At 40.3% G+C, this 17,842-nt stretch overlaps 1 pseudogene; it reads right to left on the bottom strand.

Moving 5' to 3' along the window:
• Window positions 1-5,235: 5,235 nt before the first annotated feature.
• Window positions 5,236-8,490, bottom strand: LOC110743469 (annotated as a pseudogene).
• Window positions 8,491-17,842: the final 9,352 nt, after the last annotated feature.

The following is a 17,842-nucleotide window of genomic DNA, read 5'->3' as shown; positions in this document are numbered from 1 at the left end:
TCATAGATTACTGCAGCCTTGACCTCCTAGGCTCAGGTGAGCTTCCTGCTTCGGCCTCCCATGTAGCTGGGACTACAGGTGTGTGCCACCATATCCAGCTAATTTTTAAATATTTTTTGTAGAAACAGCATCTCACTATGTTGCCCAGTCGGGTCTTGAACTCTTGGGCTCAAGCAATCCTCCTGCCTTGGCCTCCCAAAGTGCTGAGATTACAGGTGTGAGCCACTGGACCTGGCCCTAGCTCCCATTTTCTAACAACCTATACAAAACTCGGCCTCCAATCCTTCATTGAACTGAATGGATGAGCTGTTACTATAGCTCTTGATTCTGGATTTTAATCAGAAGCACTAGAGAAATTTCTATATTGAGACTGCAAAAGCTGCTATGGGGTTATGTATGAAATCTGCGCAGTCATCTGTCATGTAAAACATAAAAACTGTGTAACTCTATCCCTTTGAGGGAATTACTTTGTTCAAATGACCTCATTCACTGGGGCAAGGGAAAAGAGTGAAGAAGTCTCACCACCTTGTATCTGCACAGTTTGCCTCTATGATTTCCCGCCAAAGGGAATTCTTCTTATTTCTAAAGGGAAACTCTTGCTGTAATAGCAATAGGACAAGAACTTGATGAAAAACTGATTTTTATTGTATGTAAAGAATTTCAAAGATGATAATGAAAAGAAAAAAAATCAAGTCATTTCTAACTCATACACTGACCTTATTAAACAAGTTTCTCTTCATTTAATCAAGTTGTATTTAACCAGATGGAAGAAAGAATTTATTTTATTGAACTTTTTTGTAGCCATCGAGGACATGTTAGTCTTACAAATATCAAGGATATGGTATCTCCATTTTTTTTTCTTTTTTCTTTTTTTTTTTTTTTTGAGACGGAGTTTCACTCTTTTTGCCCAGGCTGGAATGCAATGGTGCAATCTTGGCTAACTGCAGCCTCCACCTCCCGGGTTCAGGTGATTCTCATGCCTCAGTCCCCCGAGTAGCTGGGATTACAGGTGCGTACCACCACACCTGGCTAATTTTTGTATTTTTAGTAGAGATGGGGATTCACCATATTGTCCAGGCTGGTCTCGAACTCCTGACCTCAGGTGATCCGCCCACCTCACCATCCCAAAGTGCTGGGATTACAGGCGTAAGCCACCACATCCAGCCAGTATGTCCATTTTAACTGTAGTTTCCCAGCTCAACAAAGATCAAATGATCCATGTGGCTTTGTCTTTGCTAAAATATTGGTCTATCTGCACAATGTAAACACATACTCAAAATACCCAAGACATTAACACTCTTCTTTTAGTCTGTGGATGTCATCTATGCCTAGTAGCACCTTAAGAAAGCTTTGTAGGAAATATCTATAGAATTATTTTAAAAACTTTTTTTTAAATAGTCAAGTGCAGTAGTGAGAAGGGGGGAAATACAGAATTCTTATATAAATTCAAGTTCCTACGCAGTCCTTAAAGTGCTACAGTGACATTTCTGGAAAACCAGGATGAGACTGTGGGTAGAACATTATAGACTAGCACTGCCTCAAAAAATGTATATATAATGGGAGCCACATATGCGATTTTAAATGTTCTAGTACCCACATTTTTAAAAGCACAAATAGGTGAAATTAATTTTAATAACAGTTTATCAAACCCAGTATATCTGAAATATCATTTCAACAATTACTACTGAGACTTGACTCTTCTGTTTTTGTCTAAGTATTCAAAATTCAATATGTATTTTGTACTTACATCTCAATTCAACAAGCCACATTTCAAGTGCTCACTGAACCACATGGGTTAGTGGCTATGTCATGGACACTACAGTCAATTAACATATTTCTTGATGCTTCCCTTAGCCTAACCTTACCTCAATCCTAATTTTCAAATTTTCGTCCTTACCCGCTGATCTCCATAAGGAACTTTTGCAAAATGCTCTGGGGTTTCATTCTCCACTCCATTCTCTTTTATCCACACTCTCTCCCTGGGTCCTAAAGCTTTAAATTCCCTCTATATGCTGATGACTCAAATTTCTATCTCTCGCCCAGAACTCTCCCCTGAGCTCCTGATTCCATATTCAACATTTCCTCTTGGATGTGTAATAGATGCCAAAAATGTAGTGTGGTCAAAATAGTTATTGTTTATGACCAACCCCCCCGGTATCACCACCATATTTACTCCTCCATCAGGCTTCCCCTTGGCAAAAAAAAAATGGCACCACTACCTACCCAGTTGTTTACCTAAATACCTCTCTTTCCCACATCCCATATCCAATCCATCAGTCACTTCCATTGGCTCTACCTTCATAATGTATTCAAACTCCTTCTCTTCACCTACATTATTATAACCCAAGTCTAAGACACTATTATCTCCCTCTGGATTATAGCAACCATCTCCTAACTGGACAACTGCCCATAGTCTACTTGCCATTTAGTAACCAGATTGGTCTTCAAAGCACAAATCATATCATATCTTTTCCCTTGCTTACAACTCTTCCATTGGTAATGTAGGACATGAAAAGACGATCAACCTCATCAGTCGACTATTAAGGAAATGCAAATTCAGTCCACAGTGAGATATAGTTGCATACCCAGTAGAATGGTTACCATAAATAACACAGACGACAAAAAATGTTGGTGAGTTGAGAAATGAGAAGCTTCATACATTCCTGGTGAGAATATAAAATGGTGCAGTCACTTTTGAAAACTGTTTGGCAATGTCTGAAATTCCTATATAGCCCAGCAATTCCATTTGTAGGTATGTATTCAAGAGGAATGAAAGAAAACATGTCCACATAAAGACTTGTACACAACTGTTCATAGCAGCATTCATTATTCACAATAGTCAGAAACTGGAAACAACCTTCCTGTTCATCAACAGAAAAATGGATAAACAAATTGTGGCATATCCATACAATGGAACACTGTTTAGCAATAAAAAATAGCAGACTACTAACGCATCCTACCTAACCTCAAGACCATTATGCCTGGTGAAAGAAGCCAGGCACCAGAGTCCATATATTGTATGATTCTATTTACAGCAATGCCCAGAAAAGACAAATTTAGAGAGGCAGAATGTAGATTAGCAGTTGCATGGAAAAAGGAATGACTGTCAGTGGGCTGAGGGATCTTATTGGAAGAATAAGAATGTCCTAAAACTGATTTATGTTGATGGTTGTTCTCCTGAATTATAATTAATTAATATATAATTATAATTATATTTTATAATTGTAAATTAATTCAATTATAAAAATCATTGAATTGCACTCTCAAAACAGTTGAATTTTGTGATATATAAAATATACCTTAGTAAAGATGTTTAAGAAAACAAATATATAAAACTTCTCATTACACTTAGCATAAAACCCAAACTGAAACTCCTTACCATGGCCTACAAAGTTCTACATGATTGGCTTCTTCCTACCTCTCGGACCCTGTCTCCTACCAGCCTTGTCTTTGTTCACTGCGTTCCAGCTACACTGGTCTGTTTTTGTACCCCTTGTACATGCCAAGTTCATTGCTGTCTCAAGGGGCTTATTCCTCTGTGAGGGTTGTCCTTTCCCAATCCTCTTTTGTCTTCTTCTCAACATTCAGGTCTCAATCCAGAGAATTTCCCCAACTCCACCCACGCTGAAGCAGCAGCCCCTCTCCCACCGCAACTCAAGTCATCCCCTGTGACTTGACTTATTTTATCCTCTTCATGGCAATCTCCCATACCTAAAATTATCTTTATGGCTATGTCCTTACATGTTTACCACCACCCATCTCCCTCTGCTAGCCCATAAATTCCCCACTGAGGGACTTACCTCCCTTTTTAAAAGACGTGTTCAGAACAGAAAGTTCTGACACACAGAAAGTCCTCACTAAGTGAGACAGACTGACTAACTTGCTACATGTTCTTGGATGTTTTCTTTAATCCTCTGAGCCTCAAATTATTCTTCTGTAAAAAAAAAAATATAATAATTATATCTCTTTCTCACCTCATGGGACTGTTTGTGAAGCTTGCATCAGAATTATGTGAAATCTGTCTGTACACAAAGCTAGCTGTTACTACTTTTATGAGAGGATTACTTTGTGATTCCTTTGGACCGTCCTTCTGTTTACATATTTCAGGGTCAAAAAACTGTCAATGAATGGCTGAGTTGTACACTCTCTGTATGCCAGAATAAGGGAGACAAAGCGAGCACAACCAGCTGTTCTACATGGGTATGCGAGGAAACCAGTGCTCTACTGATGCATAGGACAAATAATACCTTTCCTGTCCCCCAATTGCATAGATGAAGGAAGACCATATATAGTCTCTCATAGGAAACCCAGCTATTCTTCTGGTGACAATGATGAATCTTTAGGGAAGTCCATCTGTTTTTTGTCCTTTGCCCTTGCCATGGAAGGGAGGACAAGGATGCAGTACTAGCCACACTTGCTGTGCATGTAAAAGCCAAAATTCCAAGTGGAAGAAACTGAACTTCAGAACTGGTTCATTTCATATAAGCCACCAAATGGATATCAGAGAGTAATAGCTTTTCTCTGCCACTTAACTAAGCTGCTGAATCTGAACTTGTTCCTAAATTTTCCTTCCTTCCTTCCTTCCTTCCTTCCTCCCTCCCTCCTTTTTCTCCTCCCTCCCTCCCTCCCTTTTCTCCTCTCTTCCTTTTCTCTTTCCTCCCTCCCTCCTTCCTCCCTCCCTCCTTCCCTTCCTTCTTTCCTTCCCTTTCCTTCCTTCCTTCTTTCCTTCCTTCCTTCCTTCCTTCCTTCCTTCCTTCCTTCCTTCCTTCCTTCCTTCTTTTCCTCCCTCCCTCCCTTTCCATCTTTCCTTCCTCTTCCTCTTTCTCTCTTTCTCTTTTATTCTTGCTTTTGTTTTTTAAAATGTGTAATTTTGCTAAATGTCCTCTTGAGAATTATTCTGACAGTAATCCAAATATTTCTTTCTTTCAAACTAAAATAGTTTCCCAACTGGCTCAATATTTTTAACTTTAATCCCTTTGTAAATTTTTTAATGCAACAAGACTTTCTTGTGCTTAAAATTGTCATTTTCTTTTTGCCCTCTAACTTGAATGTTAGTTTTTCCAGGAACCCAATACTTTATTCAAAATAATTTTTTCTTAAAACTTTGATTCCTTAGTGCCTGTCAGTCTTCAGCGTTTTTGATGAGAAGTCTGATGCCAAACTAATTCTCCTGTTTAAGTAATCTTTTTCTCCCCCTCTCTCTCTAGAAACTTTCTCTTCATCCTTAGTGTCTAAAATTTCATCTAGATGTGTCTATTCCAACCTGCTTAGCATTTTGTGGGTACTTTTAATCTGAAAACATGTCATTGTTCAGCTCTGGGAATTTTTCTTTCTGCTATTTAGTTTTTATTTCATAATCATAAACTTCATTCAACTCTGCAATCTAACTAGTCATGGAAGGGAACAAGGAAAACATGGAACCCAAAGGGAACTGCAGCGAGAGCCCAAAGATTCTAGGATACTGTGAGCAAATGGGGTGGAGGGGTGCTCTCCTGAACTACAGAAGGAATGGTCTGGTAGTGAAGATAAAACACACATCAAATTTATTAGACTTGTCCACAGTCAGCAATGGTGATCTTCTTGCTGGTCTTGCCATTCCTGGACCCAAAGAGCTCCATGGTCTCCAAAATATTCATGCCTTCTTTCACCTTGCCAAAGACCACATGCATGCCAACCAACCAGTCAGTCTTGGCATTGCAGATGAAAAACTGGGAACCATTTGTGTTGGGTCCAGCATTTGCCACAGACAAGATGCCAAGACCTGTATGCTTTAGGATGAAGTTCTTATCATCAAATTTCTCCCTGTAGACGGACTTGCCATCAGTGCCATTATGGCGTGTGAAGTCACCACCCTGACACATAAACCTTGATAATTCTGTGAAAAGAAGAACCCTTATAACCAAATCATTTCTCTCCAGTGCTCAAAGCATGAAAGTTTTCTGCTGTCTTTGGAAACTTGTCTGCAAACCGCTCGAAGGAGACGCAGCCCAAGGGCTCGCCGTCCACTGGAATGTGGAGGAACACGGTGGGGTTCACCATGACTGAGAGTACAAGGCTCCTCACAGCTGCGGCTTCCACCAGGAATTTTTCTTGATTTTTTATTTTTTATTTTTTTTGCCCCTGCCATTTTTAGTATTCTCCTATTCTGGAGTTCCTCCTAAAACATTCTCATTCCCTTACTAACGTATTTTTTCTGCATGATTTGGGCTATGGTTTCCTCTGCCAATGTGATCACATCAACTTTGCTCTTTCAAGATTTCTTCAAATTTTCTGATATGCTAATGGCACAATATTTCTTTTCCAGAGCTGACTCCTGTGAGTGTGTGTGTGTTTTAAGTTGTTTCTAGGGATCAGAGTTCTTAAATAAACTTTAGCATACACCATGGGGCTTGTTAAAACACAACTGCCCAGCCTCTCCTCAGAGTTTCCGATCCATTACGTGTAAGGTAGGCATTTCTGATGAGTTCCAAGATGCTGCTGATGCTGCTGGTTCAGAGACCATTTTGAGATAACCAGTGATAATCTCTGCCACATCCCCTGTAGCTCAGCCTTGCATAGTTTGTACATGGTAAGTAGACGTTTATTTGCCAATTGGCTCACTTAATGCAGAAGTTTCCCAAAGATCTCAGACAGTCTGATAACTCTAAAATAAGATTTCAAAAAGCAAGCCAGTCATCAGACATTCAGCATCGCTCATTTTGATAAATGGAAACCAGATCATTTTATTATCATTCTGAAATTGTATATAAAAATACACTTTGCAGTTTGGAGAGAAGATAAGTCAGAACTAATTTCTCACTGTACCAATTACTGACTATCTGTCTACCCATTACATTTCAGCGAAAATATAAATTTGGAGAAAGATGTGGCATAGACTGCTTACTCACTCTCTGCACAAAATTATCTACGTGAGAAGTTTTCTCCTTGGGTCACTTCAGCATTATACAATTTTGTTTTAGTTCCATCTGTGTTGCAGCAAAGCTGAAAATCAAAAAGATCATTTAAAATTATGTGATAAAAAGATCCTTATTAATTCAAATATTTGCAATGGGAAACAGCCAATTAATGTGATTTAGTATTTAAGCAATAAGCCGAAAATTCCTATGTGTGATGCAGAATCTAATTTTTGGTACAATATAGATGCTTTGAAATGTTTTAAATCATGATGGAAAATTTCAGGAAAGTAAATCCTAAGTGTGACCCTGCTAGGGACTTGCTAGCTATACCTGGGAAAATCACTTGCTTTCTATTTATGTTTCTATATTTCTGATATAGGAACAGCAGTTTTTCTTGTGCATGTTTACTGAGGATGTATTTAATTTTTAAGCAACATACTTCCCCCAGGTTCTTGACTGAAAGATGCTAGATTCCTCACCAGAACAGGTTGTCCCCTTTCATCAAGGGTGCAGCTTCTGAAGGTGTAGGAACCCACGGAGGTAAAGGGAAGGTGTCACCAGTCCAGCTAGCTCACATCCAATTCCTGAGCCAGTAATGATCACCAGTATCAGAGATAGTCAAGAAATGCCTCTTTGAAAAGATTTAAAATATAATATTCAATGCTGGCCTGAGCCCAATGTTAATAGGAATGAAAACTGATATGTCACTTCTGGAAAGCAGTTTGGCAGGAAGCATCAAGCTCCGTAGAAATTCACTTCCTTTAATTTAGTAATCTCCTTTCTAGGAATCCATTCCCAGGAAATGTCAGAGATACTGACAAATATTTGTATGAACAGAGAGTTGCTGCAGCACTGTTTGTGATAGAGAAAAATGGAAAACATCCTAAGTTAATAATAATAGAAGGAAAGTTAAATAAATAATGGTTCATCAGAATTTCTTCTAAATTAGTTTGGAAGAATCTCCCACAACATAGTAAACTGCTCTTGCCATAATGTTCAGTATGGTGGGAAACCAATAAAACCATATGATCCTATGCTGGAATGTGCTGTGTCAACTTGGTTAAGGTGGAAGCTGTGGGTCCCAGAGTTCTGTTCCCTATATGGGCTAAGGCTGGCTCAAGAGGAGCTTGTTGAAATTTAGAGATGACCAAGTGGCCATTGCTTTCTGCAGTTGTTTTCCGTCAGATGTAGTAAGGACAGACAAAGGAGTGTCTAGTGGGGTCCAGCTCTCCTCCACTCTGTGTCCAGGTCTTCTTGTTTCTAGCCCTGCTGACCAACAAACAGTGATCCCAGGCCCAGCACCAGATGCCTGCAGATCCTTAGAGCACATAACTACAGAGGCAGCAGCTTTCAACAGACGTCTCCAGAGATGCTCCCGTGGTGGTCTCCCTTTGTAGCTGGATATGTGCATCTGTTTCCTAGGGCTCTTACAACAAATGACCACAAACTTGGTGGCCTAAAACAAGGCACACTTATTTTCTTACCGTTCCGGAGTCTAGATGTCTGAAATCAGTTTCTCTGGGCTAATGGCAAGGTGTCAGCAGGGCTGGTATCTTCTGGAGGCTCTAGGGGAGAATTCATTCCCTTGCTTTTTCTAAGTTCTGGAGGCCACCTGCATGTGTTGGCTCAGGCCCCCACCCTCGTGTGGCTCCAGTCGTCATCACATTTCCTACTACTGTAGTCACATCCTTCTGCCTCCCTCTTATAAGGATGCTTGTTGTCACATTGGGCCCACCTGGATAATCCAGGAGGGAGCGCTTGGTTTCTCAGATGACTGACAAATGACTGCTCTCTTCCTCTAATTTTCTCGTCTTGGGCCTTCACTTCTCTCTTCCCACAATTGTGAGGCCCAATTCCTGTAAGTCCCATAACATAGTAACTCAGCTCCCCCTGCTTCATTTTGAACTTTAATTGATAAAAATTCCAATGAGGGATAATAAAATGTACTCCTATACATTAACAAAACCAAACCAAACAAAACCTGAAAGGATCATACCAATATGTTAACAGCACAAATCTCTGGGTGGTAGGAATATAACTGAAGAGAGGAAGAGGTGGAAGATACAGGACAGACAGAGGAACCTGAAAGAGCAAGATCCAGAGCATCTGAGATAAAAATGGTATATCCCAGCGGAGAGAAAATGCAATAGAAGGAAGCAGGAAAGGACAGGTATGGAAGCCGCTGCATTTGCAGGTGTGGTGGTAGGAAGTTAAGGGATTTCCTATCGTGGCTTCTACTTTCTCTATAGGTTGAAAGGTAAGTTCACATTTTAGGATGCAAGAGGAATGGCTGGGCCTGGCATTTGAGGAGAAAGAAGAGCATTTGGAAAGGCAGGGGAGAGGTTGCTAACGGGAGGAGGGCCATGATCCTTTGCATGGTGTTGAAAGCTCATCTGGGCAGCACCACTGATCCGTGACTTTCTCTCAGCACATTCAGTAGCCTGGGTGCAGGGAAGAGAAGGCAGAGAGTAGAGCCATCCAGATTTGGGGTTTGCCAGCCAGGAAAGAAGGGAAGGGAGTTTAGGTCTCTAGCGTAATGTATCTCCCTGCTTCTCCAGGATTTAGATGAGGAAATAGAAGCCCAGGGAGTTGAAGTGACTTCCCCAAAGCCATAGGACTGGTGGAGTCATCACTGGAACTAATCCCAGGTCTCCTGACCAAAAAGCAGGGCTGTTCTGCTACAGCAGAGTGTGGGGTTCCTCAAAGAGTGGTCTCCTTACCAAGTCAGAATCACCTGGAGCAGGGGAGGGTACCTTCTGTTAAAACGCAGATTCCTAGGCCCTGGCCCAGCTCTCCTGACTCAGAAACACACGATGAGTGGCCCAGGAGTTGAACAAGCATCTCCAGTGATTCTGAAGCACACTAAGGTTTAAGAGCTGGAATAGGGCAGAGTGCCTGTCTTATGGATGAAATACAACAGCACAATTATGGTGGGGAGGGCCAGGGAGGAAGGGGATACACATAGTTCAATGTGGAAAGGCAAAATATGTAAAATTGTCAAGTAAAAGAGGAGGGGAAGGCAGGTTAGGGCATAGTGAAGGTTAATAGATACCAAATGGGAGGCGGGTCTGCAAGGATGGAGGTAGCTTATGTCAAGAAATGGACTGGAGCTAAAGGAGAACCAAAGACAGCTCCTACCCTTTTGCCATGGCATTTTGTTTCTTCCCCTGGTAAAGATTCAAAGTGTTCAGAATCCAAGCAATATTCATGCTTCTAAGGAAATGTGCTTCTAAGGAAGTGTTAATGAAATTCAATATCCTCTCAGTTTTCCTACTAACTAAATATCAAAAGCAAAAGGAACTACCATAGGCTCAATGGGCTCTAATTCCAGACCTAGAGTTAGGATATGCAGGGCTCCTTGACTCCAGTATTGCCAGTAATGAAATGTTGTGTGCCCTCAGCTGGCAGGGAGACTGTAACTGATTCAAAAATAACAAGGTCCAAAACCCACGCCAATTGGTAGAAAGAACAGATGTACCTCCCTGAGGAAGTAAGACTTCTGAGATTTGCATTTTAAGATGTCTAAGCTAGAAGGTGATTTCATGCAGTAGAGATTTGAAAGGAAAAGCTATCTTGGTCTCTACAGCAAATTTACCAAAAATATGTATAATTAGACTGATATATCTAAAACTCATTTCTACCTACAAAACATTCTGGACCCACAGGCTGTGGCCAAGGTGGAATAGTATTCTCCCCTCTTTCTCATCCCCTCATTGGCCAGTCACCAAATCCAATCCAAGTAACCATCTAATCCATCATCTCTTTCAGTTCTCCATGACCCTTGCCTAAGTTCACATTGCCATCTTCTCTGCCCTGGTTTATTACATCAGCATCCCCTTGGTCTTCCTGCCTCCAGTCTTTTTCTTCCAATTCATCCTCCAAAAATCTAATCTTGTCTCAGTCCTGTTCAAAGTCCTTTATTATCCCCTCTTCTTCCATTGACTTCAGGATAAAGCCTGGACTCCATATTGAACATGTAAAGTTCTCCACTGTCATACCCCTGCTTACTCTTCCACCCCCTTCCATCCTACTTCTAGGCTTCCCTCTTCAATGCAGGATGGGAAGAACTAATCCAACTTTCCCAACCCATTGCTTCTTGTCTCTCAGCCTTTTTTGTTTTGTTTTGAGATGCAGTCTTGCTCTGTCACCCAGGCTAGATTGCAGTGGCGCCATCTCGGCTCACTGCAACCTCCGCCTCCCGGGTTCAAGTAATTCCCCTGCCTCTGCCTCCTGAGTAGCTGGAATTACAGGCATGCACCACCACGCCAGCTGATTTTTGTATTTTTAGTAGAGATGGGGTTTCACGACGTTAGCCAAGCTGGTCTCAAACTCCTGACCTCAGGTGATCCACCCCGCTTGGCCTCCCAAATTGCTGGGATTACCACGCCCTACTTCCCCCGGTCTTTGTATGTGCTGTTTCCCTTTACAGAACACACCCTCTCCCCTTCTTGGCTTTCTCTGGCTTACTGACACTTGTTCTGTAGGTCTCAGCTTTGGTAAGACCTTCGTAGGAAAATTTCCCTGACTGCCTCCTGATATATCTCACATTTTAAAGGTTAATGAAATTGAATAATAACAAAATGCTACCATAACAAACATAGTACAAAACTTATTCGTTATTTTATAAATATATTTACATATATATGTATATATTTTAATATAGAGCTACAAAATATCTTAGAGAAAGTTCCCAGATTATTTTGGAGTAATCAACTTTCAAAAAATTGTGCTACTTAACAAAACTTTAAATGCTTTGAACTTGTCTGGGTTAAGTAACTTTTCTCTATGATCCCATAGCACCCACCCCCTGCCTGCATACCTCTATCATAGCACTAGTCACATGGTTCCATAACTGTCTGACTTCCTCACCAGACTATAAGCTCCTCGGGGATAGGAACACTGCCTTTTGTTGCATCTCCAGTGCCTAGAACAGTGCTGATTATAACCTACATGATGTTGAGCAAGGAGTGATTAAAGGGCAACACCCGATCTACCCATTTCTACCTGGGAGAGTGCTGAATGCTCTTGCACAACAATTGTCATGGACTCCCCATTTCTGAGCAATGACAAAGGGCTTTCTTTACACTTAGGCCTCCAAACAGGAAATGACTCTTCTGCTTCAAAGGTTTTTAGAACATCCCACCCAAAGCTATAGAGCTGAGAAAGAAAACCCCACAGAGGGAACATTTGGAGTGCTCCCATAAACAAGACCTACAGCAGACCTTCCCAAGGTTAAAAAAACGAAGTCTAACTCTCTGAAGTTAGTTACAAGGGACCTGCAATAAGGAAAGCATCTCTGAAAACATCAAAGGAGGCAACAACATGGATACACTACTATGTTGGAAGAAAGTAACCCAGCCTGCACCAAACTTTTCTCATTGTTACAACAGTTAAGGAAGAATTACTGATTTCTTAGGTGAGGAGAAATTACAGGCTTGTATTGACTCACTGTGGAGCTTTTATTGTTTCTGTACTACAGAATGAATTAGTAAATATACAGTTTTCATTTGTAGATTTGGTTATTCACCACAAAGCTTTGTGTTAAAAAACAAACAAACTAGTTGTCATTATAATAGACACCTAGAGCCAGAGCTTCCCACCAGATAATCAGAATCAAAACTCAAGTCTTCAGAATGGTCAAAACCAGAGATGTAAGCCCTCTATCTCCAACTGCCACTGTGCTCATACTTCCCATCCCACATCCCTTATGAGGCTGGGTCTTATTAGAGTTTATTTCAAGCTCAGTGTACAAGATGCACACATAATTAATGCTCAAGATTTGTTGAAAGAATGAGTGAATGAATAAATGATTGAAATTCACATGCTACCTGCCAACACTTCAGGTTCTACATCTTAACATTTTATACTTTGTACTACTTTCTCCATCACAAGCATAAATCTTATAAATGGATTTCGTGTATTTCTACTCTGTTATATTAACAGCTAGATGTAGCTCTGATGCCAAAGACTGTATTTTCTTCTACCATTAATCTTTCTCCAGCTTGTGAGCTGGAACAGTCATAATGATGGGAGTTGTCATAATGAACCCAAACAGTAATTGTAATAAGAAAACGGAGAAAGAAAATTGAAAAAGAAAATGTCTCTCCCACAGCACGACAGATAAATGACCCTATTCTCTCCTGATTCCAAATCCACGTGGTTGTTCTTGTCAAGATCATTAGGTACCAAAAGACCATTTGACATTAGTGAGAATGATATTTTTAATAAGAGTAATATATTGATGTTAAAAGAACATATCTCTTCTTTCTGTAGGTTACTGTCTAGTCTGCAAAACATTAAGGGTTAAAAATGCATTCAAAATACTTAATATAAAGTGGATATAAATGAGACATGAAAGCAAGTAACCTGTCTCAATCAATTTTCTTAAACCGAGATAAGCAATTACTTCTAATAAAGTAATCAAGGGCTTGAAAGAGAACAGGTTTCATGCTAACTTAGTTAAATACTAATTTGGAGATTTGAAAGACTCTTTCTATTGCTCTTTTCTCCTCTTAAAAGGAGAAAAAGATGTTTTCAAAGTCATTCCCAGTCACAATGATAAGTTACATCTTCCTGTCATTCTGAAGCATTTAATGTACAATAAGAATTACTAGATAATATAAAGAAATTTATAAGACTGCTACATCATCCTGACACCGTCTAGGTCCTGATGGATTTAGAAATGAGTTCCACGATGAGATCTCAGACAAATGAAGTAATTAAGCGCTTGATCCAGAGGAAAAAGTGTGGCAGCCTTCTGAAGCACCAAGAACTTGGCTTGGAGTGATTGCTCTTAACCATTCCAGCTGCTTAGCAGTGACACTATAAGAAGGTGTTTCATATGTTAAACCAATCTTAATTTCATATTGTCTCCTCCCACACTTTCCATGTCCTTGCCCCAGTGCTTGGCCTTCCTCCAGGTTAATGACCTTGCCCTAATATTTATGCTTTATTTTAGGAGAGTGAAACGCATTGTTAAAATGGAGAAATTTTTCTCTTCTAATCTTTCTCTTTATTTTTCCTAACTTCCTTAAAGTGACTACTTTAAATTCAACCCAATTCTTAGACACAAAGATGAAATTAGAGAAGTACTTGGTAACATTCAAGATTCTTAACAGAAATTACTACAGGAAAGGGATCCCCATCCAGACCCCAAGAGAGAGTTCTTGGATCTCATGCAAGAAAGAATTCAGGGCGAGTCCATAGAGTAAAGTGAAAGCAAGTTTATTAGGGAAGTAAAGAAATAAAAGAGGGGGAGTGCCCAAGATGGCCACATAGGAACAGGTCCAGCCTCCAGCTCCCAGCATGAGCGACACAGAAGATGGGTGATTTCTGCATTTTCAACTGAGCTTTGAAGAGAGCAGTGGTTCTCCCAGCACGGAGGTTGAGATCTAAGAACGGACAGATTGCCTGCTCAAGTGGGTCCCTGACCCCTGAGGAGCCTAACTGGGAGACATCCCCCACTAGGTGCAGACCCACACCTCACACCTCACACGACTGGGTATACCCCTGAGACGAAGCTTCCAGAGCAAGAATCAGACAGCAACACTCACTATTCAGCAATATTCTATCTTCTGCTGCCTCCGCTGGATACCCAGGGAAACAGGGTCTGGAGTGGACCTCAAGCAAACTCCAACAGACCTATAGATGAGGGTCCCGACTGTGAGATGGAAAACTAACAAACAGAAAGGACACCCACACCAAAACCCCATCAGTACATCACTATCATCAAAGACCAAAGGCAGATAAAACCAAAAAGATAGAGAAAAAGCAGGGCAGAAAAGCTGGAAATTCAAAAAAGCAGAGCACATCTCCCCCTCCAAAGGAACGCAGCTCATCGCCAGCAACGGAACAAAGCTGGACGGAGAATAACTTTAATGAGTTGAGAGAAGAAGGCTTCAGTCGATCAAACTTCTCAGAGCTAAAGGAGGAACTACGTAACCAGTGCAAAGAAACTAAAAACCTTGAAAAAAGAATGGATGAACAGATAACTAGAATAATCAATGCAGAGAAGACCTTAAAAGGACTGATAGAGATGAAAACCATGACATGAGAACTACGTGACAAATGCACAAGCTTTGGTAACCAACTCGATCAACTGGAAGAAAGAGTATCAGTGATTAAAGATCAAATGAATGAAATGAAGAAATGAAGCTAGAAGAGAAGTGTAGAGAAAAAAGAGTAAAACAAAATGAACAAAGCCTCCAAAAAATACGGAATTATGTGAAAAGACTAAATCTACGTCTGATTGGTGTGCCTGAAAGTGACCGGGAAAATGGAACCAAGTTGGAAAACACTCTTCAGGATATTATCCAGGAGAACATCCCCAACCTAGTAAGGCAGGCCAACATTTAAATTCAGGAAATACAGAGAACGCCACAAAGATACTCCTCGAGAAGAGCAACTCCAAGACACATAATTGTCAGATTCACCAAAGTTGAAATGAAGGAAAAAATGTTAAGGGCAGCCAGAGAGAAAAGTCGGGTTACCCACAAAGGGAAGCCCATCAGACTAACAGCAGATCTCTCGGCAGAAACTCTACAAGCCAGAAGAGAGTGGGGGCAAATATTCAACGTTCTTAAAGAAAAGAATTTTCAACCCAGAATTTCATATCCAACCAAACTAAGTTTCATAAGTGAAGGAGAGAGAAAATCCTTTACAGACAAGCAAATACTTAGAGATTTTGTCACCACCAGGCCTGCCCTACAAGAGATCCTAAAGGAAGCCCTAAACATGGAAAGGAACAACCAGTACCAGCCATTGCAAAAACATGCCAAAATGTAAAGTCTATTGATGCTAGGAAGAAACTGCATCAACTAGCGAGCAAAATAACCAGCTAATATCATAATGACAGGATCAAGTTCACACATAACAATATTAACCTTAAATGTAAAGGGACTAAATGGTCCAATTAAAAGACACAGACTGCACAGACTGGCAAACTGGATAAAGAGTCAAGACCCATCAGTTTCCTGTATTCAGGAGACCCATCTCACATGCAGAGACATACATAGGCTCAAAATAAAAGGATAGAGGAAGATCTACCAAGCAAATGGAAAACAAAAAAAAGCAGGGGTTGCAATCCTAGTCTCTGATAAAACAGACTTTAAACCATCAAAGATCAAAAGAGACAAAGAAGGCCATTACATATGGTAAAGGGATCAATTCATCAGGAAGAGCTAACTATCCTAAATATATATGCACCCAATACAGGAGCACCCAGATTCATAAAGCAAGTCCTTAGAGACTTACAAAGAGACTTAGACTCCCATACAATAATAATGGGAGACTTTAACACCCCACTGTCAACATCAGACAGATCAATGAGACAGGAAGTTAACAAGGATATCCAGGAATTGAACTCAACTCTGCATCAAGCGGACCTAATAGACATCTACAGAACTCTCCACCCCAAATCAACAGAATATACATTCTTCTCAGCACCACGTTGCACTTATTTCAAAATTGACCACAGAGTTGGAAGTAAAGCACTCCTCAGCAAATGTAAAAGAACAGAATTTACAACAAACTGTCTCTCAGACCACAGTGCAATCAAACTAGAACTCAGGACTAAGAAACTCAATCAAAACCGCTCAACTACATGGAAACTGAACAACCTGCTCCTGAATGACTACTGGGTAGATAATGAAATGAAGGAAGAAATAAAGATGTTCTTTGAAACCAATGAGAACAAAGACACAATGTACCAGAATCTCTAGGACACATTTGAAGCAGTGTGTAGAGGGAAATTTATAGCACTAAATGCCCACAAGAGAAAGCAGGAAAGATCTAAAATTGACACCCTAACATCACAATTAAAAGAACTAGAGAAGCAAGAGCAAACACATTCAAAAGCTAGCAGAAGGCAAGAAATAACTAAGATCAGAGCAGAACTGAAGGCGATAGAGACACAAAAAACCCTCCAAAAAATCAATGAATCCAGGAACTGGTTTTTGGAAAAGATCAACAAAATTGATAGACCGCTAGCAAGACTAATAAAGAAGAAAAGAGAGAAGAATCAAATAGATGCAATAAAAAATGATAAAGGGGATATCACCACTGACCCCACAGAAATACAAACTACCATCATAGAATACTATAAACACCTCTATGCAAATAAACTAGAAAACCTAGAAGAAATGGATAATTTCCTGGACACTTACACTCTCCCAAGACTAAACCAGGAAGAAGTTGGATCCCTGAATAGACCAATAGCAGGCTGTGAAATTGAGGCAATACTTAATAGCCTACCAACCAAAAAAAGTCCAGGACCAGAAGGATTCACAGCTGAATTCTACCAGAGGTACAAGGAGGAGCTGGTACCATTCCTTCTGAAACTATTCCAATCAATAGAAAAAGAGGGAATCCTCCCTAACTCATTTTATGAGGCCAACATCATCCTGATACCAAAGCCTGGCAGAGACACAACAAAAAAAGAGAATTTTAGGCCAATATCCCTGATGAATATCGATGCAAAAATCCTCAATAAAATACTGGCAAACCAAATCCAGCAGCACATCAAAAAGCTTATCCACTATGATCAAGTGGGCTTCATCCTTGGGATGCAAGGCTGTTTCAACATATGCAAATCAATAAATGTAATCCAGCATATAAACAGAACCAAAGACAAAAACCACATGATTATCTCAATAGATGCAGAAAAGGCCTTTGACAAAATTCAACAGCCCTTCATGCTAAAAACTCTCAATAAATTCGGTATTGATGGAACGTATCTCAAAATCATAAGAGCTATTTATGATAAACCCACAGCCAATATCATACTGAATGGGCAAAAACTGGAAGCATTCCCTTTGAAACTGGCACAAGACAGGGATGCCCTCTCTCACCACTCCTACTCAACATAGTTTTGGAAGTTCTGACTAGGGCAATCAGGCAAGAGAAAGAAATAAAGGGTATTCAGTTAGGATAAGAAGAAGTCAAATTGT

The sequence above is a fragment of the Papio anubis genome, chromosome 5 (assembly GCF_008728515.1).
Source record: "Papio anubis isolate 15944 chromosome 5, Panubis1.0, whole genome shotgun sequence".
Lineage (NCBI taxonomy): Eukaryota > Metazoa > Chordata > Mammalia > Primates > Cercopithecidae > Papio > Papio anubis.
This window is presented reverse-complemented; position numbering and strand designations above follow the sequence as displayed.